The 26,608-nt window shown below is 40.6% G+C and overlaps 1 protein-coding gene across 4 annotated transcripts in view; it reads left to right on the forward strand.

Moving 5' to 3' along the window:
* PPARGC1A (PPARG coactivator 1 alpha) overlaps positions 1-26,608 on the forward strand; it is a 608,099-nt gene that overhangs the window by 60,418 nt on the left and 521,073 nt on the right. The window lies entirely within an intron of this gene.

The raw sequence follows: 26,608 nt of genomic DNA on the forward strand, positions 1-26,608 counted from the left end.
TGTGCTGATTTGGCTTTAGACTTTGATTCTGCGTTAGAAATCAGTTATCAACCTTTCCAAAGGCAGAGTTTGCAAAATGCATTCATATACTGTATCTCATTTGATCTTCACAAAAGCCCTGTGAGGTAGAAGAGTGGCACTGTCTCCTTTTGGGAAAAAGAAATACAGAGGAAGGAGTATCATTTGAGAGCTAGAGATGTTGGATTTAAGTCCCATTAACTATGACCTTGAACAGGAGATATGACTTCTCCGAACTTAATTTCCTTCCTCCATGCACAGGATTAAAATTTTATTTTACAGAGTGGTTGTGAGAATTAGAGAGAATATTTTCATTCATTCATTCATTCATTTATCATTCATTTATTCTATAAATATTTATTCAGCCCCTACCAAAACTCGGCACTGTACTAGGCTCTGAGGATATGTTCGTAAGTGTGACCGACTCTGTTCCTGCCCTCATGGGGCTTACAATTCAACACAGGGCACAGTGTTGAGCATGCAGTAGTTCCTCAATAAATGGTGGCTGTTACAAACAGTTGGCCCAAAGTCACTTGGTGAGCACAGTGCAGAGGAAGAGCGGAGCTCAGATTTTGGTGTCTTTGGCTCCAAAGTCTTTGACTAGTGGGCTCTGTCCCCCAGTCCTGTGGAGAAAGACAGCTCATTGTTATTGGAACCTCAGCCGTTTTATTGCAGTCATCATCTCTGGTGGGTGCTGCCGTAGGAGAGTGGCTTAGCCTGTCTGGGCTGCTGTAGCAGAATACCCCAGACTGGGTGGCTTTCTCACAGTTCTAGGGGCTGGGAAGTCCAAGACCAAGGCTCCAGCAGCTTGGGTGTTTGGTCTGAACCCGCTTCCCAGTTCACAGACAGCCCTCTGGCTGTGTCCTCACATGGCAGAAGGGGTGAGGGAGCTCTCTGGGGGTCTTGTTTATAAGGGCACTAATCTCCTTCATGAGAGCTCCACGCTCATGACCTCCCAAAGGCCCCACCTTCTAATACCATCAGGTTTCAACCTAGGAATTTTGAGGGGACACAAACATTCAGTCTGTAGCAGAGAGTGGAGTTAGACGGATTACAACCCAGCTCCGGGCAGAGTCCTCGCATTCCCCCTCTGCAGAGAGGGCAAAGGGACAGCGCCTGCCTCAGCAGGTTGCCGTGGGGATCAGTTGAAGGAGCTCTTGTAAAGTGCCCCGCACTGTACCTGGCACATCGTGACGTGTTTGTTAAATGCTGGCTGCTGTTATTGCTGGCTGGTCTCTGCGACAGCGTCCATGTGGCTGGGGAAGACACAGCCACTCCTGCTTCTCAGGACTGGCTGCCTTTCTGTGGCCGAGGAGACAGGACACGGGAGCAGTTGCTGAGTCTGAGAGGCTCGTGGCTTCTCTCTCCCCACCTCTCAGCCGTTAGTCCACATTCTTCATTTTGAAGCTGTGCTGGGCCACAGCAGGTCATGGAGTGGGGCAGGCCGGGAGGAGAGGCCTTTCCTTGGTGTGTTCTGGTTCCTCCTCAACCAGATAGAGTTCTATTTGGCAGTCCTGCCTTGCCTGGGTTGGGGTGGGACCACTTATGTTTGAGGAGGAGCCTTCAGAGCCGTGGTGGAGAGGGTGCGGCATGTCAAGCTTCTGCTTTACGTCAAGTGTCAGACTGCTGGGGTTCAAGTTCCACTTCTGCTTCTTATGAGCCACATAATTTGACTTCTTTAAATCCTAGTTTCTTCGTAGGAAAAGAAGGGATGATAGTGGCTAAGATTTATGTAACATCGACTGTGTTCCAGGCTCTTCCCATGTACCGATTCACTCATCCTCCTGTCAGCTCTACGAATCAGTGGCTATGGTCACACCATTTGTAGACTGGGAGGGTGAGGCACAGAGGGCTTTCCTGGCTCTGTTCAAGGTGAATGCGGAGCCGGGATTCAGACCCGGGCATCAGACTCCGGAGATCTCTGCTCTGCTCCTGCCCTGACAGGTGGGGTAGTGAGAATCTGCCGCAGAGGGTTTTAGTGAAGATCGGAGGAGAGAAGCAGGAAAAGCAGTGCACATCAAGCCTGGCATATAGTATGTGCTTATGTGCTTAGTAAATCGTAAATCCTTTTTTTTTTTTAAACGAAAAATTTTAATCTTGTGTTATCAAGTATTTACTTCTTTCTGTACAGTTTCTCCCTATCATTTAAGCTCAGAAATCCATCCTTTTGGATTTCAGCTATATTTATTTACTGTTTTTTCCTAATGTTTTAATCATTTGAATTTTTATATTTAGCCACCAAAAGTATATTGTTTTAAAAAAATGTATATATTTATTTTTTATTTCATTTTATTGTGGTAAGAACACACCATAGGATCAACCCCCTGAACAAACTACTAAGTGGACAATATGTTATTGTTGACTATGGGTACAATGCTGTCCAGCAGATCTCTAGAGCTTATTCATCTTGCTTGACTGACATGTTATGCCCGTTGATTAGTAATCCCCATTTCCCCTCCCCCAACCCCTGGTAACCGTATGTGCTCAGTGAATATTAACCGTCATTCTCATCTCCGAAGGTGGGTGTGGATCTCTTTGGAGCAGTGAGGAGCAGGGCCTTAGAACAGGTGGCATATTCTTGAGAGATCTCAGACTCATGGGCACATGTGTCCATCCTGGCCTCATGCTGGAAGTTTGAAACCTAATGCTCATGAGTTGCCCCATAATAATATTGTGATGCCCTCCTGGCAACACTAATATTTACTGTAAATATGAAATATTTATTAAGTACCTACTTAGACCTGATACATTTTCAGATGCTCCAGATCTAAGTAAACAACCCTGAATCATGCCCCTCTGGAGTTTTCAATCTCAAGCAGAGAATGCTTCATTTGTCCTGCATTGATTTTAGTTTTCAGTCACTTGGCATAGTTACTTCATATTTTTCAGAGATGCTTTTAAAAATCATCTCCATCTGCATCGTCATTATCATCATCCTCCCACCGTCACCATCAGAAGCTCTTACTATGTGCTAAGTGCTGTGTGCTTTGCCTGAACTGTCTCATTTAACTCTTACATTAGAACATAAAATGAAGAAGATTTCTGCAAATTAATCACCTACAGATTAAAGCCAATGTTGTGTAAATATCATTGCTAGCAATAGTGATGACAGAAGGAAAGGGAGAGAAGCGTATCTCAGCTCTTTGAGTATTTAAGAATTGCTCCATAGAATATCTGAAGAGATGCCTTTGGTGTAAATGTTCATATGCTTAGAAAAATAGGATATGATGAATAATTGACTAAACTCTGCTAGTACCTGTTTCCAAAATATTGCCTGGTGGACATGGGTGTTTTTATTTTATTAATATAAATACTTAGTGAGCACTTACTATGTTCTGGGTCCTTTGTGTTTTCCCACACTCCTCTTCCTCTGCTGCCCCCTGGAAGTTCTTGAGTTAGGTATCATGTCCTTCCACTCTGGTAATGGATTAACAGCTGAAGGAATTTTCCTAGAGCTGCCTCTCAGTGCTGAATAATTTTTAGTGATGGAGAAAGCAACCTGTCAGGAGAGTGTTTAGGACAGACAATAGGTGAGAGTCTCCCCATTTTATAGGCATAGGTTCTTTTGTACTTAAAAATTTTCTGATTATAAAAGTAACGTCAGCCCAAACTTCCAATTCTGGCTATATGGCAGGTTGACTAGATACTCTAATAAATCTTCCTGCTCAAATGACCTCAAAATGTTGGGTAAAGTATAACTAACATCTTTTAGTGATGTCTGCAAAAAAGTGGGTGCAATTTCCAGGGGCTAAAAGTAAATAGGGAGATGGAAACTGGGTGTGAAGCATAAGCTGAGGCTCTGCTCTGAGGGTGTTTGCTGAGAGCAGAAACTTGAGCTTTGACTACTGTGCTGGAGACCAGAAACCAGGCTTTGGGCTCTTCAATGTGGGAAGTGGAAACTGAGACCATAGTGTAAAGTTGGGGCCCAAAGGCTAGACCCTCCATGAAAAAGTCAGTTAGAAAAAATATCCCCCTGTTGGCTGAGAGAATATTTTAGCATTAGCCTTCATTGGGGAAAAATGGCTTCTTTCCAAAATGTTAACAACAGCCTGCCCTCATTTGGCTCTAGGGGTGGAGTTTATACTACCTGAGTGATCTAGGTGAGAAATTAACTTTGGAGGTCCTAGATTGGTGGGGGTCTGAGTGGTTAGAAGATGGGATGCAGTTGCTCTCTGGAGAAATTCACTTTTATCCCAGACTCTATGGCATGTCCACAGTTTCAGATTAGTCTCATGTGGTCTCACAATCCAGAACTACAAACATGACAAATTTAGTTGTCATGTATTTACGAGTCAAGGGAAACCACAAATAGCAGAATGAGACCCTCAAATACTTCATATATTAGAGTTATGATGATGCAGAAAAAGACACAGGAATAAGATGAGTAAGTTAAAAATGTTCAATGAAATATAGAACCGAAAACATGAGCAAAGGAATCCACTCATCCCAAATAATTTATATCAAAAGTCTATCGAAACGACTATCAAGATTCAAAAAAGGACCAAATAGAACATCTAGAAATAAACATAGAATTATTTAAATTAAAAGTAAAGTATGTTCTTTGTAAGAAATTTGGAAAGAATAAAGGAACCCCCATAAGTTAACCGTTATTTTATCTCTCAGAGGCAGGCAATGTTAATCTTTTTATAGGATTTGTCTTTTTTTTCTATGCAGTTTTGCAAAATAGACATCATGTTCCAAAAGAGTAAAATTTTTATGCTATCATTTTCTTTCTATATGGTAAGAATTTCCCCATCATTATGCTGTATAATATATGTTAATAAACAAGTGCCATAATGTAAGTGTTCCCCTATAGTTGGATTTATTTATTCATTTATTTATTTGCAAAGAAGATCTCGGCAGAAGCTGCCACGCTTTCTTAACATGTAGGCTGGAAATCGGCACAGTGTCACCTTCTCCACATTCTACTGGTTTAAGTGAGTCATAGGGCAAGTTCAGATTCATTGTGGGAAGAGACTATATAAGGGTATGAATAGTGGGAGGCATGGTTCGTTAGGGAGTTAGGTACCACACACATAGTGTTTTTGTTTTCCTTTTTTTTTATACAATGGTAGCATATTACACAGTATTTTGCATCTTTCTTTTTTCGATCAAACATTTTACAGCACATTCAGTATTAATACATATATTATTTGGGATTAGGATTGGCTGCAAGTAAAACTCCAAGTTATAGTGGCTTAAACAAAAGAGAGATTTGTCATCTGAATTTAGGAAGTCTGGAGGTAGTTGGTTTGGCTCTTTCTATTTTGTTGCTCTACTACATGTGGCTTCCATTCTCAAATCACCTCACTAACTAAGATGGCTGCTGGAGTTCTAGCCATCACATTTGCATTCCAGCCAGTAGGAAAGAAGGAGAAAGAGGAGAAGAAAGTATATCTTTAATGGTACTACCTGGAATGGTACTACCGATCATTCCTATTTACTTTCTTTAAGCTAGAACATATTTCTCAGACCATACCTATCTGGAAGTGATGCTAGGAAATATAATCTTTATTACAAATGGACATGTGCCCAGCTAGAAAACCAGGGATTCTATTACTAAAGAAGAAGAGAAGAATGGATACTGGAGGACCATGGTACATGAAGAATTTCCTTATGTTTTGTACATGAGTCCAAACATAAGACTTTTGATATATTTTGCTATATCATTTTCAAGAAGATTGTACACATAACAGTGTACTGAAATGCCAGTCTTATGTCACCCTCATAACAAATTTTATAATATTGGCAGTCAGTTAAGATTACATCACATTTTAATTTATTCTTCTTTGCTAGTGTGGATTGACATTTTACTCTATTGTTTATTAGCCATTTATATTTTATCTTTTGTGAAATTTTTGTTCATGGAGTAATTGGTTTATTTATTTATTTATTTTTGACGAAGATTAGCCCTGAGCTAACTGCTGCCAATCTTCCTCTTTTTGCTGAGGAAGACTGGCCCTGAGCTAACATCTGTGCCCATCTTCCTCTACTTTATACATGGGACACCTACCACAGCATGGCATGCCAAGCGGTGCCATGTGCGCACCAGGGATCTGAACCAGTGAACCCCGGGCTGCCTAAGTGGAACGTGTGCACTTAACTGCTACTCCCCCAGGCTGGCCCCAGTAATTGGTTTATTTTTATTAACTGTTTACTCATCACTTTATATTAAGTCATTGACCCTTTATCATATTAATTATAAAGCAGAAATGATGTTTCTGAGAGTCCTGGAGTAGGGGATATATGAGGGTACCATTTTGTAACTGCGGCGGCTGGTGAAGAACTCTCCTCTTCACACTGGAAGTGGACTAGGATTTGTACATGTTCCGCGTTTGAGGCAGTGGACTTATTCTGTAGTGTTTTCATTGCAGAAATTAGAGTAACTTTCTACGAAGGAATCAGAAAAACCAGAAAGGGCATGGACAGAGAGGTGCCGTGGGGAGCTATACGCAGTGTGTTTGAAGCACAAGCTGTGGGGATCAATGCAGGACTCTTTGACCTCTAAATTGATTGCCAGGGCTTCCTGAATCCTGCTTTGTCAGGTCTCAGAAGAGGGGGAAAAAAAAAAAGACTTCAAGATGTTTCAACATAGAGAAGGTTGTAATGATACCACCTATCTGTTAGAGGGCGCGCTACAGACAGCCGTCTCCGCTGTCTCTTCGTTGAGAGCATTTTGTAGGCGCTGTCTCATTTAATGTGCGCGGGCGCTCCCACGGTAAGAACGCTGTCAGCGCGCTTTAACGCTGGACTATAAAGGTCAGGAGTCGACAACTCTTACAGGGGGGCCTGCTCTTAGAGATTCCTAGATCAAATCTCTCACCTATCAGACAGGGGAGCAGTTTGCCTAACATTCCCCCGCTTGTTAGCTGCGGAAGCGGATCTAGAAGTCGTGCTTGTCACTCCCACATAAGCTGCCACATTCTCCGCCCAGCTGCCCCTGAGCCTTCTCCATCGTCCTGTGCCTGCCCTGAGGGTTTGGACCGCCACGTGTTCTGGAGAAGCCCGCCTTGCCGGATCTCCCAGGAACTCCACGTGCGGTGCACACTGAGCCACCCTGCCCCCTCGTGGCTCTACCTGAGAACAGCGCTCCCCGAGCTCCGTCGTGGCCTAAGACCCACTGTTTACCCCGCTCAGCCCCACAAAGTGCGGGAATAATGAGACGTGGAGTCTCCCAGAAACTTGTCTCTTCTCGAGAACACTGAAAAGAGGTCGGCAAGAGATTTAGGGCTAGTGTGAAGGCTGGGAGGACCGATGAAGAGCAAGTCACGAACCAAAGATGAGAACGTGGAATGTGGACGAAGAGCAAAGTGGTGTATATTTCATGTTGTTTAATGATGTGGACGCCTGGAGTGGATGGGAGGAGCACTGCATTTGGAGCCAGATTTGGGCTTCCTTCCAGGCCCGGTTACTTAATGATGATGTGACCTCTCTGAATCTCGATTTCCTCTTCCTCCGTGGGTTGCAGCAACGCTCCTCCTATCCTAACACCCAAGCTTGGAATGAGGCTCCGATTGTGTTGCAGCTTGAAGGCACCTGGTAAAGTAAGCCCCACACTAAAGAGATGCTGCTCTGCCGGTAGGAGGAGTTCCTATTCCCACTAGGTGTGCTGGAGTAGCTCATTCCACATTTTCTCTTCAGGACAATTCATATTTATAGACTTTGAGCGTCCAGGAGGAGCCCTGGAACAGAAAGTCATAAGGAACTGGAATCTGGGAAGGTAAATTGACCAACCCAAAGGAATCCACCTAGACAGGGCCCATCTCTATTTGTGACTGACCGTTCCTCAGGTACTAGCCTATTTAAGTGAGTGTTAACAAAGCATACAATGATGATCTAAAACCAGTCAGCCCTGTGGTTCTTTGAGTCTAATAAGGAAAAGAGAAAGAAAAAATTACTTTATTACCACAAATGATCATTAGCTTTCATTAAAAATTAGTTCTGACAAATCTGGGCAGGAAAATCCTCAGGGTTCTTATTTTAAGTTTTCCACTGGGAGTGTGTGTTTAAATATTGAAAAATACAAAGAGTATTTTACAGATGTACCCGCTGAAGCTTTCCGAGTTTGTTATTCACTTCATGTGCCGTGTCTAGTGAGTGGCGGAAGCCGGACTTGAACCCAGGGTCTTCCCGGCTCTGCTCTGTATCACTGTTCTGTATTGTCCTGTCTCAAAAGGACGAGAATTTACTGTTCTAGTTACGTCAGATAGGATGTTGCACCAGATATGCTTTTTCATTGTTTTCTGAAAACCAATTAACTTCCAAGCTCTATATTATTTGCTTTTAAGCAATGGTGATTAATAATGTGTCTCATTGATTCCAAGACAAGCATTTTTTCCCCACATTTTAACATCTCTGAAATTGGATGCTTCTTACAAGTGATAGTGTATCATCATTTAATTGGCAGCATTTTTCTTTCTTAGTGGCATATAAAATAATGGTGCATCTCACAATTGATAGTATCTTAGATTTGATGAAATGCAGTCATAATGGCGGTTCATATCAAGGATAGAGTCGTACTCAGAAACATGCAGATAACCAGGGGGTGTACTAGGGTGGAGGGACATTACCTATTTTCCCTCCCTTCTCCTATTCTTCTAGTTAAGACCCTTGAGCTGATATCCCAGCCTTTCATCTCTTCTCTGTCCAGTTATCTTTTGTACCACAATCTGAGTTTTCTTCTTAAAGAACTACCTACCTATAATGATTTCCCAGCTCCTCCTGTGAAGACCAAACACTTGACATGAGCTTCAGGGTCCAAACCAGTGCCAGATCTGCTTTCTGCCTTGTCTCTCATTATATCTTTCTCTTAGCCAACTCCCGAGGGTCTTCGATCTATTCCATTGTTTCCCAGAGTGTAGGACAATGATTCAGAATGACTTTAGGTGGAACACCAACATGCCATTGAATCACCCTGGGTCACCCCAGGAGCAGTTTATGTAGTTGAGAATTCTCTCTCAACCCTCCTGAGAACCTTGAGGAGAAAGTCTTTGTCTGATGCCGGGAAGTCGTCAACATCTTGCCCCTGTAGCTTCTCTTTGTAACAAAGAGAGGAGAGGATCAGACAACAATGTTTAGCTAGAATTTCATTGTTTATTTTTCATTTATTTATTTTTATAATTATCTTAGAAGTGGGGCAAGTGACACTGGGTTTTCATTTATAGTTTTTGTTAGTAACCCAAAGTGGATTCCAACTCTTAACCACCCTGTGTATGAGAGAGCAAAGCCTGCTCTCTTTGCGCCATCCTCTCACCTTCGGGCGCTGTATCAGATATGCTCCGCCGCTATTCATAGAGTTTTCGTGGCCAGTTTTTTTGGGAAGTGGATGACTGGATCCTTCTTCCTAGTCTGTCTTAGTCTGGAAACTGCTGAAACCTGTCCACCATGAGTGACCCTGCTGGTCTTTGAAAAACCAGTGGCATAGCTTTCAGCATCACAGCAACACGCTGCCACCACAGTATGACAACCCACAGAAGGGTGATGTGGTTCCCTGCCTGGGAAACAAACCCAGGCCACGGTGGTGAGAGCCCTGAATCTTAACCACCAGGGCTGGCTTTCCATTTATGGTAGCAACATAAAATTCCCTTTTAAAAAATGAATTTATTTTAGTGGAGTCAATTAAAAAAGAATATTAAGAAAATGCTAGTACAGATGATATGTAGATATAGCAAGAATTGTGAATGTCGTACTTGCATGACAAAAATGTGGGCAACAATGATCTGTTGCAAGTACTTCCCTTGTCTGTATGTTTGTCCTTGCTGTTCCTTAACCCTAGGTGCTCTTTTCCCTGCTCACTAATAATGAGACTTCTTTGCTTTCTCCTCTTTGAAGCTTTCTCTGATTTCTCTAGTCAGAATTAATTGCCTGCTCATAGGACATTGCTTAAATTTGGTTTAGTACTTTGGTTATCCTAGTTTTCTCATGGTTAGATATTCACATGTCCAAATCTGTTGTGATTAGAAGCCTTTTATGGGCAGAGACCACTTCTCAATCCATCTCTACGAGTCCTTCAAGGCCTTATTTGTGGTTATAGGAAGGAATGAATGGATGTATTTGAAATTTATGTTAGCAATTATTTTATGCAATTTTCCCCCATTCTGCAGAAACTTGGCCTGGTTTTAGACAGGCTCATTTGCTTGGCTTTCATTTCAGTTTCAGTGTAAGTAGTAGTTACTGAGGCTTTTGTAGAACCTGCATTGTTCTTCAGTATAAATATTTTGCAAGGAAGCTCATAGAATCATCTGAAACCATTCATGAGGAAGTTAACCCTAGGGTAAAGCCAAAGAAAGGCCAGAAGGAGGTGTGCCTCTGTGTGTGAGTGTGTGTGTGTGTGTGTGTGTATGCTCGCGTGTGCATGTGCTGACAGAGCAGTAATCCATTGGGTGTAGAGCTGTACCTTCTGGTTGACTTCGCTCTTCATTTGAAGCCCAAAAGACAAAATTCAGTGACCAAAGATAATGGTAATCTAAGCAGAAAGGAAGAGAGATAAATAAAATCCTTGCAGGTTTTATACTTGAGCAGCCCTGTTATCCTTCTCAGAGTCTTAGATAAGGAGCTTTGCTCAGACTGCAATAGCTGAGGCAGTGGGAAAGAGTGCAGAATTACAAAGATAGGTGCTGTTTCTGGAAAGATGTCCGATTCTGCTATGAATGTCGTCTTCTGGAAAGAGAAAGCAGAAAAAGACCTGGAACCACCACACCATCAATTAAGTAGGATGAATGGCGTTCTAAACAGCTCCTAATGAAGCCCACTGTTTACTAATCTTATCTCTGCTAAGGAGGAACGATGGCAGAGTGCACCTGCGGAAGGGAGGTGATAAAAATGGGAGTCAGCTTTATGGGAACATGCCTTTTATCTTCTTAGAAGACTTTCAAAGCATATCTGACTGCATTCTCTCAAAAATAGCTCTGCTCAGTTCATAGTATATCCTTAAAGACAATGATGGGAGGGCAAGTGGCATGAGGCCTCCTGGATGGCCATCTGGTTTTCTTTTTCTCCTTTTAGGATTCAACTGCGTTAGGTGCAATCAACATGATAGTTTAATTGTACTCCAAGGAGTGCCCTAGTCCAATCATCACTGACACGTGATGGTCTATGGACTAAGAATCTTTATTTAAAAAAAAATCTGCGCATAGTTGTCAGTCATTTACGAAAGAGTCCAATTTTAATGATTGATGGCAATTGGACACATCTTACTGTCCTTCCTGTGCTGATCTTTTTTTGGGCTTTAGTTGGCAGATCTGGGGAAGATGGGAATGGCAATAAAGCTCTTCCACTGTTGGGTTTTTCTAGGGCCTCCGTCGTGCTTTGGCAAACTGAATTGGAATAATAATTAATTTGATCAATTTTACATTAAAAACTAATTTCTGCTTGTATATTCTGTATCCTGTGTCAGGGTACAACCCTGTGGTCTGCTGATCTTTAAAAGAATGTACAACATATCTGTTTCAGAGCCCAGAGAAAGCAATTTACTATTCACATGCTAAATATATGGGACAGTTGGTCTTACTACAGCAATACAATTATTCTGGAAAAGAATTTTCGATGATGAAAATGAAAAAAGTTAAAATCGTCATAATTTACTGCTCCGGAGGGCCGGGCAGCTGTTTTCTGCCTCGATCTGTATTCTAATAAGTCTTTTAAATGAAGAGATTTATGAGATTATTTTAATTTTGATGTCTTTTTAATGCTCCATGCATTTTAAATACAACCTTTTAATAGTTTTTGAGATTGAAGAATTTAATTTTGTTTTATACTGCAGAAATAAATGTATTCTCAGGAGACCACGCCATTATTGTAGTTCTTTCTTTCTTTCTTTCTCTTTTTAAATCAGCGTATCTACTACATACAGCTCAATTGCCAACCAGAACTGACAAAGTCTTTCTTTAGCTGGAGAGCCAGCAAAATAGAAGAAAGTGTCATCACTGTGTTACAATATAACTGGCGCTAATAGAATTTTTGTGGGTTTAGAAGTGTATTTACTCCCAGTGGGGAAGAGCTTTCTTGATGAAGATGACCCAGCGTTGTTTGGTTGAGTAGTCAAAGACGTATGTGAATCGAACATATATCTGATGCATTGCTTATGAGCGAGGTATGGCCAAGTCATACTCAAACTTTAGAGAGATCATTGTTGTGTGTATGTAACATAAACTGGTTTCAAAAATATAACATTATGGACAGTATTCACCTAGAAACATGTTTTAGAGAAGTCATATCTGTCTGGTACTATTAATTTTTTAAGGTACTGGAGAAGCTATAGAGATGGATTGAGAAGGGGTCCATGCCCCTAAAAGGCGTCCAGTCACGATAGCTATAGGTCTGTGAACTTCATAATAATATTTTGCTTTTGCCTTTACTCTCTAGGCAGGGAAAGCCGTCAAGCTAAGGAAAGCAGTTATAGCCAAAAGATTTGAAGTACTCAAAATAGGTTTGTTAAAATGCAAACACAAAGAATTACTCCTAACTAAAAGCTTTTCCCTGATATTTTAAGGCAAAATTAATTCCTTTCCTACATTGCTTTAGACAACTTTACATGTGTTAATTGGAGTTATCAGGGGGGTCCCAAAACTTAGCTCTCCATATTATGACAGAGAGGTCTGAAATGCAGACAATTCTTGAATCTATGTACTGTTTTAAAAAGGGGAGATATCCAAATCTAAGAAGTCACTAAAAATCCTGTGTCAAACAACATTTAATAATACAGGAAATACTCCCGATACAAGGTTAAAGGAAAACAAGAAAGGCAAATCTGCATATATGATATCCCAAGGATAAGAGGGCGGTTTTTGCATGATGTAAAAAAAAAGTTATAAGCTGCAAGAAGTTGGAAATACAATTTTATATTGGGGGCATGTAAATAAGTGGATGTGCACATAGGCATATCATGCATATATAAAACATCATGACATCAAGAGTATACATTTCGAAGTTGTGGAGTTTAGGATGATTTTTTCATTTTCTTTTTCATAATTTTCCACAATAAACACGTGTTTTTATATAGTACCAAAAACTAATAAAAATATATCTAGTTGTGTTAAGTAATGCATAAAAGGAACCAGAATTTCTTATATGGATTGCTAAAAATTCTACCTTCCTGTTGCAAGCATAGGTATTTTCAAGTAGCCATCTTCTCTGAATTTGTATTTGAGGAAAAGAAGTGCTAACTTCCTGTCTTGTGACTGATCTCGTTCTGAAGCTGAAAACCCGGACTCGTCTGAGGCATAATCATATTCCGTGAACTTTTAGCTTATTGCTGCTAAAATATAGTTTTCATAGTGCTGCTTTTTGCAGGTCTCTCTGTCTCTCATTTTTCTGAAAATAAGTTGCTTACATTCCTACTCTGATTAATGATTGCTCAAGTGTTACTCTACCATTTAAAACTCCAAATCCATCTAAGTTGCTTTGTCAACAAAAAGGCAGCCATAAACCCTCAACTAGTTCTTCCCCACTTGGGTCATACTGGGAGGGCTGACACTGTTTATACCCTTTCCTCTAATTTATAGCTTTAGGAGAGAACCCACTTCAGCCCTTACCTAATATCCCTATTTGTGGGAAATCCTGTCCATTGCATCGTTCTCTTGGACCTCAGTTCTTGAGCTATATAATGGGTCTAAGACCTGTCTTACAGAGTTAGAATGAAATCAGAAGCGTTAATGCATGGAAATGACGGCCTGCTTGTGAAAGCTGTAATAATACTTACCATTATCCTTATTTGTGTCATCATCATTAATAGTAATAAATGCGGGCTCCCTCAAGGCCGGAGCTCCGATGCTTCCGTGTATCCTTGCAACATCTAATAATAATAACGCTTAACATTATCTGTGTTCTTATTATGTTCCAGGATTATCTCTAAGCACTCTGCGTACATTAATCTCACTTAATATTCACAAGACCTGGGGAGATAGATGCTGCAATCGTCCCCATTTTGTAAATGAGAAACCAATGGCACAGAGCCTTCCTATAACTCACTGAGGGTCTCCAAGCTAATAATGTCAGAGCTCAGATTCAAACCCCTCTGACTCCGGAGTCGCCCTTCTAACTATTACAGGTCTTTACTCAAAACTTTACTGAAAATATTTTTAAAATAAAATTAAGTTGATCATAAATAGTATTCAGCTAAAAATGCAGAGAAACTTGGTAACTTTAGCATTTCGCTAAAGATTACTTATGCTGGAACTGTCTGCCATCTTAATTTCTTTGTTTTCAGTAAAATGGGTGAAAAATATTTTTATATTTACAGACGCTGACTGTAGAGATAAGAGGGTACCTGTCGATATCGTTTAGATGAGTCATCCATTTCACCTTGTCTCAGTTCTAGACTAGGCTTCGGAGTCTACAAATGAGCCATAGTCTACAGTCTACAAATGTGTCAAGATACATTTTAGAATTCTTTTTTTCTTACTTAGGACTGTTTTCTCTCCACTGGTTTTGATCTCCAATTACTTTTTTCCATCCCTCGCTCCCTTCCTTCCTTCCTCCCTGCCTCCCATCCCCTTTCTTCCTCCCTCCCTTCCTTTCTTTTATCTTCTGAAAGTTCTTGTAAGAACATTAAAGGAAAACTTGAAAAAATAAACAGAAACCTTTCTTGTTCCTACAACCTGGCTTTTTTTTTTTGAGTTTGTGTGTTACGTTAGCAGTAAGAATTTTTGGTTTGCACACATAATTTATAATTATATGATTGCAGTCAAAGTGAACAAATAATTTTATTCAGCTTTGTTTCACACAATTAATGACTATTATTCCATTAAGCAGATGTCTGTAATTTATGAGGTTTTCTCCTCATTGTTGAGTTTTTAGGTTGTTTCCATGTTTTAGTTTGTCTAGATAAAATTCTAGTGAACATGTGTGTGCATATAGCTTATTTTCCTATTATGTCATATGATAAATTCCTAAGAGCAGAGTTATTGGGTTAAATGTAATGAATTGTTTTATGGATATTACATCTATAATGAATTTGCTATTTCTAGGTGAATTGAAGGAAAGAATGGTATGGACTTTGACTCTAAAATGGGCTGAAGTTCCTAACACTAAATTAAATAGCCCAATGAGAACCACAACAAAAATGAAGTTTCTTGAATTTTTATGGAAACTTCTTCAACTAGTTTATACTACACCAAAGGATTTTTATCTAATCAACCTCAAGTCTACTTAATGGTGAAAGAGTTATTCAGTTGATTTTAAACACCTCGGCCATTAGTAGATAATTTTGCCAAAAATTAATTCATTCCTAGTTCCTAATTATTTATAGCTATGAATTGTATTCCTTATATTAGTCATCTCTTTAAATGACCCGAGTAACATAAAAATTTAAGGTGAGACCTTTTGAAATGAGATCTCAGGATTTTTTCACACTGACAAAAGATCTCCGGAGTGTGAATTTTAGCTGAATGATGTTGATGTTTTAAGAACGAACGTTTGGACATGTGTTATCATATCTTTGTTTTGCGGCTCTATGACTATATTTCTGTTAAGTGAACCAAGGTGACTTCATTTCCTTGGTAATCATTACTGCGCTTGCAGCCAGTCACCTATTAATAAATAATCAATGACTTTCTTTCCTACTCCTGTGTTCGTTTCCAGTTTTGACGCTCTCTTTCTGCTTCAGTTCATAGCTGGTTTTGTGGAAGGAGTTGCTGCATTCACTCTGTCCTTAAATCTCAGTTATTCCTTGATCTGTTGGAAGCTTCTAACCACCCACTGAAACTACTTCAGCAATGGTCAAATCAGGAGTCTATCATTAAACCTAAATGATGCATTTTGGCCTTTTCTTGTTTGACCTCCGTAACCTTTCACCGTTTTGATCACTCCTTTTGGAAAATCTCTGCTCCTCAGCGTCCATGATCTGTTCTCTCTGACCATTCCATTTTAGTTATTTTTGTAGGCTTTGCGTGCCTGTCCTCAAATGTTTCCCCAATTTCCATGCTCCTCACTTTGCCCAATCTTCTAGAGTGATTCCATCCATTCCTAATGTTTTAAGCATGTAGCGATCTGCTGAGCGTTCTTGTCTGTTCCTCTATCCTTCGCCTATGACTTGCATGCTAATCTATGCGGTCTACTGTTCCTTCTCATCCGGATATCCAGAGTCACCTTTAATTCGACATGTCCAAAATCAAATTTACTGGCTTTTTGCCCAGATCTACTTCATTTAGGTAATGGTACCGCTGTCCACCCAGTTATTCCATCTAGAAACCTGGGAATTACCTTGGGCACTTTTTCTCATGTGCTGACATCTAACTGGCCACTAAGTCTTGCTGATTCTATTTCTTAACTATCCCTGGAACGCCTTCCCTCCTTTCTGTTTCCACTGTTCCTTGTAGGGATAAACTATCAGAATCTCCTGCCTGATCCACCTGACTCTAGTCTTACCTTCCTCCATCCTCTGCTTGCTGCAGCCAGTGATCTAAATAGCTGATCTATTCTTACTACTTTCTTCATCTCATCTCTCTCCACGTCCCCTTCCCCAGTAGGCTCTACCCATAATGTATAAAGTTTGAAGTCAGATCCTTTCCCACAGTATTCAAGGTCTTCTGTGAGCTGGCATGTGCCATCTCCATCATCACCTTCCACGATTCTTTGCCCCAATGAAACTCTTCATTTTTCCTGTTGTTTCCTTGTGTCTCATGCTTCTGCACCTTTGCATGTGCTCTGTCTAGACTTTGCTCCCTGTTGTTCTTGAATACCTGCTTACCTTGCAAGGACCAGTTCGATGTTTTCCTCCTTCTATTCTCAACTTGTGCCTTGGGTTACTCCCATAGTATTCTATGCTCTCTCCTCTCAAAGAGATTATTACACTTCTGATGCTTTCTGCCTCTCTAGTAGAGCATGAGTTCTTGAAGGCAAGGATTGTGGTTTTATTTCCCTTAAATAATGTTTATGTCCCATTATTTAAAAAATATATTTTATTGTCAGAGTTTAAATAATAATGTCCAAAGAAGGAAATAAAATCACAATACCCCCGTCACTCATATTTATTTCATCCAGATTGCTTATGTGCTTATATATAATTATGTCTTTTATAAAATTGGTGTGATAGGATATAGGTAATCTTGTGACCTTTTAAAAAAACTAATATCATATAGTGAAAATTTCCCTATGTATATTCTTCATAAATATAATTTTAATGGCTGTGTTATATTTGATAACATTATTATTACGTAGACATACTGTAATTTATTTAACATTACCCATGATGCATGTTTAATTTTTTTTCGATTTTATTATGATAAAGCTTTGTTGAACTTCCTTTTTTATTGATATTTAATTTCATGAGATAGCAGAAGGGGCCAAAGAAGATCTACTGTAATTCAAGTGTAATTTCAGGGCTGGCCCGGTGGCGCAGAGGTTAAGTGCACATGTTCCGCTTCGGCGGCCCGGGGTTTGCCGGTTCAGATCCCAGGTGGGGACATGGCACCCCTTGGTACGCCATGCTGTGGTAGGCAGCCCACATATAAAGTAGAGGAAGATGGGCATGGATGTTAGCTCAGGGCCAGTCTTCCTCAGCAAGAAGAGGAGGATTGGCAGCAGTTAGCTGAGGGCTAATCTTCCTCAAAAAAAAAAAAAGTGTAGTTTCCTTAAACTTTGCAAGTTCAATCAGAGGGAGATTTCTATGAATGGTAACAACTCCCTGGTATAGTGAAAGCTCTGTTAATCCTTTGGATGGTTTTATTATCAGTATTGGTAATTAAACATGTTTTTAAAAAAAATAACCTTTTTTGTAGCTTAAACCTATAGAATGTGTGAGAGTGACTGTTGCTAAGAGAATCTCAGCTTTCTCATTTTCTGATTTTGTGGTAATATAGCTTTTTATGTAACTAGTTCATATTTGTGAAGTGCTTTGAAGATGAAAGCTATTATGTAAGGGCAAAATCACTTCATAAAAATGTTACATATAAAATACGAAAATCCATAGACAGACTTTAAGATTTTCAAAGTAACATCAACTCTTTCATGTAATCATTTATAACCACCATCTTTAGACTGGTAATCCAGGATTCATTTATACATTATTCTTGGAGTATTTTAGTGTCATCCGTCATAGTGAAATTGTTTTTATAGTCAAAGATAGTAGTTAGGAATGACGTTATTCTTTTTAACCATAGCTGTTGAAGTTGTAGCACAATTTATAAATAGGTGAGGGTAAATAAAAATTGGCCATAAATATAAAGCTTTCTTTTTGCCATCCAATATTGCAAACACACATATTGGTATTTTAAAGAAATAGATTTCATCCTGTGTTGTTTAGATTTTAAAGTTATAGCAACCATAAATTACAGATCATCTGATTTCTTTTTTTGTTTTTACTTTTTGGTAAGGAAGATTGGCCCTGAGCTAACATCTGCTGCCAATCTTCCTCTTTTTTTTTTCCTCTCCCCAAAGTCCCAGTACATAGTTGCATATCCTAGTTGTAAGTTGTTCTAGTTATTTTATGAGGAATGCTGCCACATGTGGGATGCTGACAGGTGGTGTAGGTCCGTGCTTAAGATCTGAACCGATGAACCCTGTGCTGCTGAAGTGGAGCATGCGAACTTAACCACTCAGCCGTGGGACCAGCCTCGCAGATCATCTGATTTCTGCAGCATATTTAAAGGAAGAGTGTACAGACTATGTGAGTAATGACGGGGGAAGTGAGCCAGGTGTTCAAATAAGGATTTTCCCCTTGTGCCTCTCTAAACAATATTCCACATGAACAATGTGTCATTCCTAAACTAAAGCTGTCCTGATGTTAACATTTGACCCTTTTATTTACACAATGATTTTCGTTTTAAGATATTGTCTTTGAGTTTTCTATGCGTCTCCCCCACCTCTTCCTACATACATATCACTAAAAATGAAGTGTGACTTCTGTGTCCTGAAACTGAAGCCACATATTTTCAGTGATTGCTTCTAATGACAGTGGCACTCTTCATACAGACACATCCCAACTGACGGACCCCAGATGCCCACCAAACCACCTTATGATCCATGCGTTCCTTGGCCAGAATTGAAACTCAAGTACAGTGAAGTTAAGAACAGGAGCCCAGAATTGTAGCAGTGAATGAAGAATCAGGCTGAACTTTGGGTACAACTGGCATGTGGTGATTGAAGTCCAGTAATTTTCTTTTGCTTTTATGCCTTTCTGTTGGAGTTGATGTATATTTATGCAATATGACTTCAACTTTGGAAATGGAAAACAAATGAAATATTTTCTATTTAGCTTTTTTTTTTTAACTCTTAGTTCTTACCTCCTCCTATTCCAGGCTTCTCCTTCCTACCTTTCCCCTGCATCCTCACCCCTGCCCCATTCTTGGCCTCATTGGTTTCTGGGGATATTTAAGCCCAGGCATATGTGAGGTATGAGAAAATTAAGGTTGTTTCAGAAATCTTTTTTTTTTTTTTTGGCTTCTGACCTTTTTGTGCACTTGAAATTGCATTTAATATTTCATTACTACAGGTCTTTCCATTTAATTTCCTGGATTTTTTCCACTTGAAAAAAATCTACAAATTTGGTTTCTCAGTACAGAATTATGGGGTCTAATAATTCTCCAGCCTATGACAGTTCAGTAACTGGTGCCCTCTAGCATTTTTATTGCACACACTTTTATTGCTAAAAGGTTAGACCATTTGACCATTTTTTTTAGACTTATCCATCAAACATTGCTCAGAGAGAACTAAAATCATGCACAATTTAAAACGTAACCAACATGTAGTCATTTCTTTGAAAGAGGTATCCTTATTTTCATTATGAGAAGAACCCCCAACCTAGAAACATAATGGATGAGTTTGTGAACGTGGGAAGTTGGGTAAGGATGTAGCATAGGTATGTCTGGTACTTCATGCAGCTGAGCATGCAATAGCAAAGGTAATGAATAAGCATTTCTCTAATAGTCTTCCCCTTTTAGGCACCCATAAATATTTCTAGAACATTGACCTTTAGTCAAATGGTGAATTCTTTCATCCTGACATGACAAGGAAAGATCAGTGAGCTAGTTAGGAAAACTCTCTTGCAATCCATTTTATTTTCCAAGTGGCTTAAAAGCAATCAAGAGAACTATAAGATTGGAATTTCATCAAATTTACAACTTTTCTGGTGATTGGGAAATGGAAGGACGCTTTGTCAGACACATCCTTTCGTCTGCCTGAGGATTGACCTCTATCCGTGGGGCCGATTGGGTACATCCCAAATGTGACAAGCTTTCATGGAAAGCTGACTGCTTCTGCAGTCTCGCCTCTTCAATTCCCATAGGGCTGTGCCCAAATGCCATTTGCTCCACAGGACATGCAGGAAATACCTGATTGCTTTTGGAGTTAACCAATTTGATGGAGGGCTCCTCCACTGTCCATGGGGCAGTTTATACGCTTATGTGTGCTAAATGCATCAAGGAACTAGGTATCACTCTTTAAAGTTCCTTAGTGAGGTTGATGACGGTATTTAATAATGATAATTTTCCAAAGGAAGGTAAAATGTGTGAGCTCTTAGATATTATTTAATGTGTGAATGGAAAGCCTTTAAAGAGAAGAAAGGCAAAAGGTGCAGTTTTCTTTGGGGTGTAACATCTCCCATTTTGCATAATCCACACAAATGATTTCTGATGGTGTTACTCTTAGTAGCACCAGAAACCATTTGGCACTGCCCGTCATAGTGGGCCTGCTCCGTCCTCTCCTCCTCTTCTGGGCCTCCGTCTCTCTGTGACCACGACAGGTCCCACTTAGGGCCTGGGAGTTTACTCTTTCTTTTGCATGGGACTCTCTTCCTGGGCTCTCAATATGGCTGCTTCCATCCCATCCTTCCGTCTCAACCTAAATACCTCCCTTCAGAGAAGGCATTCCTGAAACCCTGTCTAAAGTAGGCTTTCTTTATTTTTCTCTCTCAAACACCCTTTTCAGTTCCATGATGGCTCTACTCTCAGTTTTTAATGATTTTACTAAATCTCCACCATAATATAAGTTCTACAAGGGCAAAGACTTTGCCTTGTGATTTGCATATCCCTAGCGTTTCCTGCAGTACCTGGCATAGAACAGGTGTTCAACAAATATTTATTGAATGAATGACTAGATACACAAATGACCAATTTAAGCTCGATTCCTGCTTCAACTAGTTGATGTGACATTTTCCTTTTTAAGTGCCTCTTTGGTCTATCCCGTGTTCAACTCTTAAAGAAGCCAAGTGATTTTGATAAAACTTGGTACACTGCTCCGTGTAAGTCTCATCTTGAATTGGATTTATAACTCAGCCTGTCATCTTGAATCCAAATGGTGGCAGATAAAACTTGACAAATGGGACTTGGAGCAGATTTCAGTACAGTTTGGTACATGGGTCGATGTACCATTTGATTGAAATGTGTGGAGTCTGAATTTCACAAACCCTTAATCCTAACCTTCACCTCCCCCAATTCTACTTTCCTTTTTAACGATACTGCTTTCTTCAAAACCCAATATTTGCCACTAGATTAAAAGTGTCTTGGGGGGGGGGGGTGAAAATCCACATGGAGTTTTAATGGTGGATAGTTAGCTGTTTTCTCTAAAAGTCTTCACATCCTCTAACCTGACAGGGTTGATGATAGACAAGGTTTTCTTCATGACTTTTGGCAGCCAGGCCACGTGGGAATGTCTCTAAAGATAGAGTGACAGGGTGGATGGTCAATAACTTTCCCCAAGTGGGTCTATGCCAACAGGCCAGAGATAGATGCAGATGGAAGAAAAGAAATACTGACCTTGGGTTAGTGAAAATGGAGGCTTTCCCACATGGAAAATGTCCTCCCCAGGGGTGTTACCCATCAGAGTTTTGCCACGGGAAGCATTTTGAACCTTGTAGGAAAATTTTAACTCAGACATCTGGGCTTGCCTCTTAGAAATCCATGACATCCTGTGTGAAGTTGCACGTATTTTTAGACTGGAAAAATACAGACAAGTGATGTTTTATAAAATATAAGCACCTCCTTGGTTTTGTTTTGGTTTCTGTATGCCTGTGCTCAATGCAAGGCTCTTTTGCAGGGGAATTTGCCTAGCATTCCTCAGTGATTTATTTGTGTTTGCTATCACATAGCAATTCCCAGGTTCCAAAACACTGGAAAAGCCACTGTCAACACTGCCAGCCAAAAAGGTTAAAATATGGGCTGCAGACTTATTTGCTATTTGCAGTGGCAAATTCTGACCCCAGTCTCCTAGAAAACATAATCTCCTGAATGGTTAACCCACCAACTTTCATTTGGTCTCTTCTTAAAAACACAGCTCTCTGTCTCGATATCTTAGTCTTGCATCCTCTCCCACCCCCACCACGTGCCTCTTTACTCCTTGTCCCTCTTCTCTCATTTATAAACTTGTACGGCATGCTTCATTTATTCCTTTCATTTTTTGATAATAAAAGACATTTATATTCATTATGGATCTGCAGTCTGCAAAAATGTGTATCGAAGAAACTAGAAATGACCCACAAGTTCACTACTTAGAAGGGAACCATATTAACATTTGAGCATGTTTTCTTGCCGTCTTTTTCCTGCATCTGTGCATGCACAGATAGGGTCAAGCTAATTTTTAACAGCGATCTTGCTTACAGCAGGGCTGAACATTGTTCCTGTTGCCTATTCTCAGTGGTTTGAGAAATTCATTCTGCAGCCCTGCCAAAGCTGCAAAGGGCAAATATCTTTCATTTTTCTCATCTTTCCCTCTTCCATCTGTTGCAGACGGCTCTTTGCCTCCATATCACTAGACTCCACTGTTTCCTCATTAGGTTCCTCTGACCATTTGCCTCTCTCTTCCTGCGCTTTTGGCTGCAGGAGTCCAGGACTGGCCTACTTATGTCATGGCCTGCAGTTCTGTTGGTTCACACTTGTAGCTTCTCCCTTCCAGGGTGTAGAACTGGACTGTGTTTCTGCTTCTCTGCGCTGACGAGAGGGAGGACACTGCTGCTCATAGTGGGGAGGCAGAGCTTTGAAGCTCCAGGTGTCTCTCCGGCTGGCGTTGATCTGTCTAGCCAAAGGCTGCTCTTGGGGTTCTAGAAATTCAGCCTGGTCTTCCTCCAGCTCTTTCCTCTGTGAGCGCAGAATCCCCTGTCGCCTCCAAATTGTAGGAAGGGAGTGGTAAGTAACATTTATTCAGCATTTCCATACTGTGTATTTTACATCCGTTCACTGCTCACGATGATCCATGAAATAGATATTTTCACCCCCATTTTAGAGATGAGAAAGCTGAGGCTTAGTGAGATTACGGGGCTTGCTCAAGGTTACCACACTAGAATTCAAAACCACATTTGTGAAGCTACAAAGCCTGTGTTTTTCACCAAACTACAAAGGCCCCTTTGGTAGAGGAATAAATTTCAACTGTTTGGCGTGGGCAGTTCTCTGGATAAGGCTAGGAACCGCAGCGTAGCAAAGACAGAAGTGTTTATGGATAAAGGCTGGGTAGGGCCAATGGAAGCAAGAAAAGGCTGCCAGCCCTTAAGGGAGGTTCAGAGACTGCAAGAAGGTTAGCACTGGACTGGCCCTTAGAGCTCATCTATGCCAGGATCCTCAAACCTGGCCACATATGATGACCACCTGGGAAGCTTTAAAAATTACAAATGCCTGGCACGTGCTAACCCATTAAACAGTCTCTAGGTGTGGGGCCCGACTGGGCATGTTTATAAAGCTCTTCACGTGATTCAGTTCTGACATGGAGCCATCTTTGAGAATCACTGAGATGGGCCAACCGCCTTATCTGGCACTTAAGTAAACCCAAAGCCAACAAGTTAAGTGTCACAAAGTCAGTTAGGAAGAGACCAGGAGGGAGGTTGTAGTGCGTGGTCCTTAGTGTAGCTGCTGCCTCAGGGTCAGTGGAATGATTCTGGAGCTCTGTATTAAAACGTAATCAAATCAGAAATGCACATGTTTCTCCCAGAGTCTGGAAGCCAAGAGAGAGTTGTATCTTTCTTAGTGCCCCGTCCATAAGTTGCACCAGTGAGTTTCCGAAGAGAGGCAACCTTGCATAAAAATGAACCCATCCTACCGACTTTCCACGCTCTGTGTGTGGAAGGTGCAGTCTTCTCTGTTCACTCCTGATTCACGGATTCTCCCTCCTGCCCTCCCCTTTTCCTTTTCCTCATAGACTTCTGGGTTCCTTTTTCCAGAGATGTTCTGTCGCCCCTCCTTTGTAGAAGGTAGTAGGTGGTGGTTAGGGACAGTGCTGGTGAGGGTAGATACCGTCACTCAAAAACCCTTTTCAAGTCTCTAAGCAACTTGATTATTCTGGAGGAAGTGTATTAGGGACAGAAAAGTATGTGAGGCTTGGAGACAAGATGAAATTGCTTCTGATACATTAAAGGTGGTCTGTGTCTTTCACATGTAGTACAACATAATTTACGTACTGGAGATGAGAGACGGCGAGAGGAAGGTGGAGAGAGAGTGGGGCCGGGTGTCCTGTGGTCTTATTTCTGCCTCTGGCTGATCTGTGTATTGGACTGGAGCACGTGCTTCCCCTTTGTAGCTGGCCCTGGGCCCCAGCAAGGGCCTGTCGAAGTGAAACCAGAACACCTTTGACTGGATCGAGAGTCAAATCGTCATAGGTTAGGGGTGTTGCTATTGAAGAATGAAATTCCCACTTAATACCAAGATGGTCCTAATGACGGGCCTTCTCAAATTGAAGTCATTCATCTACTATAATTTTTGAGGGGTCATGTCTAAATATGTCTATATATATGTCATATCTCTCTATATAAATTTGTCTATCTAAACTATTATTTCCTACCCATCTATCATATATCCATCTTTTAAACCAAATCATATGAAAGTGCCAATTTTTGACTATTTTTGATATTAGAAAAACCACTAGTGGTTTCACATGGTTCAACCTAATATATTTATCTCACTGTTTTTTACCTTCAGAAATTTATTCATAGAAGAAATTTTGTTACCACTTTAAATGGAAAACGAGTTTCACTTGCTATAAATTGAAGGATACCTAAAAAAGTTAAAAGGACACCAAAAAATTAATGTATTTAGCTAGACACTGTTGCCTGCTGAAGGCTATGAGCCTGAAACTTGTTTTTCTTTTGTGAAAAAGGGGTATTAACAAGTGGTGGAGGGCTAAGGGAGGTGGTAAATGTTTATTATCTCCAAGTCAGGACTTTTACTTTGATGGGTGGAATCACGGTGTTTGAAAACAGGATTGAAAAGGAGCTAGCGCCTTATTGAATGCTGCGCTTGCCCACCAGCAGCGTCTGCTTTCTGCTGGTGGGGCCATCTCACACAGTGGGCACCATGGCGCTGTAGGTCCTGACCATGCCTTGCTAAGCCCCTGTTAATTCGGTGGGTGGGTGGGCATTCACGGAAGTCTCGGCTGCCTTTGTTCATTGTGATTGAGTCGAATGTGTTGACAGGGCACTTGTGCCTTCTTGAATAATTATGCAACAGCAAATATGCCAAAATTCTTGCTGCATTTATAGCTACAGCTCTGCAGGGTGTTAAAAAAGCATGATGTACTACCAGTTATGATGTTTTTAAAAAGTAAATGAGTTTGATGTTTTATATTTCTTTCTCTGTGCGAGCCTGAGCAGTTTTTCTCTTCCCTCTGAGCTTCAGTTTTCTCATGTATGACTTAGGGTCATACCACTTCTCATACCTACTGCAAAGGAGTATAATAAGGGCACACGAGATAGTGAGTGGAAAGTGCATTTAGGATATGAAGTCTCACTATTATTCCAATTCAAATTAATTTACTTGTAGCTTTCACGTCACTGAGACTATTGCCCTTGCCCCTTGCCCTTAGAGGGACAATGTGTCCTTTATCCCTGATCTCAGAGTTTGAACATAAGGTGGAAGCTGTTAGATTTTAATTCTGTTTTTAAAAAATAACTTTTATGGCTTTTGTCTGAGTGTAAAGTGATGTGCATGTTCAGTTAAAGTATTTACAAGACAGAGGTCTGCGAAAAGAAGGAAGTAACAATCACTCGTATTCTTAGCATGCTCCTCTAGACTGTTTTCTCTGTTAATACTGATATCAACCGACATATATCTTTAAATTCAGTGGCCTCAGGAAGGGACAATAAGCTTGCCTAGACTTCAGTCCTCTTATGAAATGGTACTTGTCAGAGCCAGCTGGGGTGCTAGCGGGGGGTTGAAGACACTGCAGAGCGAGGACCGGGGATGGAAGACTTGTCTCCATTCCATTGTCAGGAGAGTTTGTGTGTTTTCTCATTTCAAAGGAGAGAATAAAACTTGTTTGAAAGAAACTGAGTTAACAGGCCACAAGAAAACTGCCATCTGCTGACGGGTCCCTCTCTGTGTCTTGTGCATCTCCCTGGTGGATATGCCTCGTTCTAGTTTTTGTTTCAAGAAAAGTTCTGCCTTTCGTTCATGTTAGGTTTCAACTACTTCCCCTTAGCATAGTGCTTAAGAAATTAATTAAACTACTAATCAGTTTAATGCACAGCTTATTGGGAACAGGACACATAAGGGTCTTTTTCACATTTCATGTGGTGTGAATTATATGATGTAAATGTATGGAGTAATATATGGATATTTTAAAAGCCCTTGCTCAGAGGATCTACCTTAAAATTACTGAGTTCCTTTGTGAAGAGAGAAACCCAAAAGTTAGATTCCATTGTTGCTGGAGTCTTAGTTACCCAGCTTCAGATAAGAAT

The sequence above is a fragment of the Equus caballus genome, chromosome 3, assembly GCF_041296265.1.
Source record: "Equus caballus isolate H_3958 breed thoroughbred chromosome 3, TB-T2T, whole genome shotgun sequence".
NCBI classification, from domain to species: Eukaryota; Metazoa; Chordata; class Mammalia; order Perissodactyla; family Equidae; genus Equus; species Equus caballus.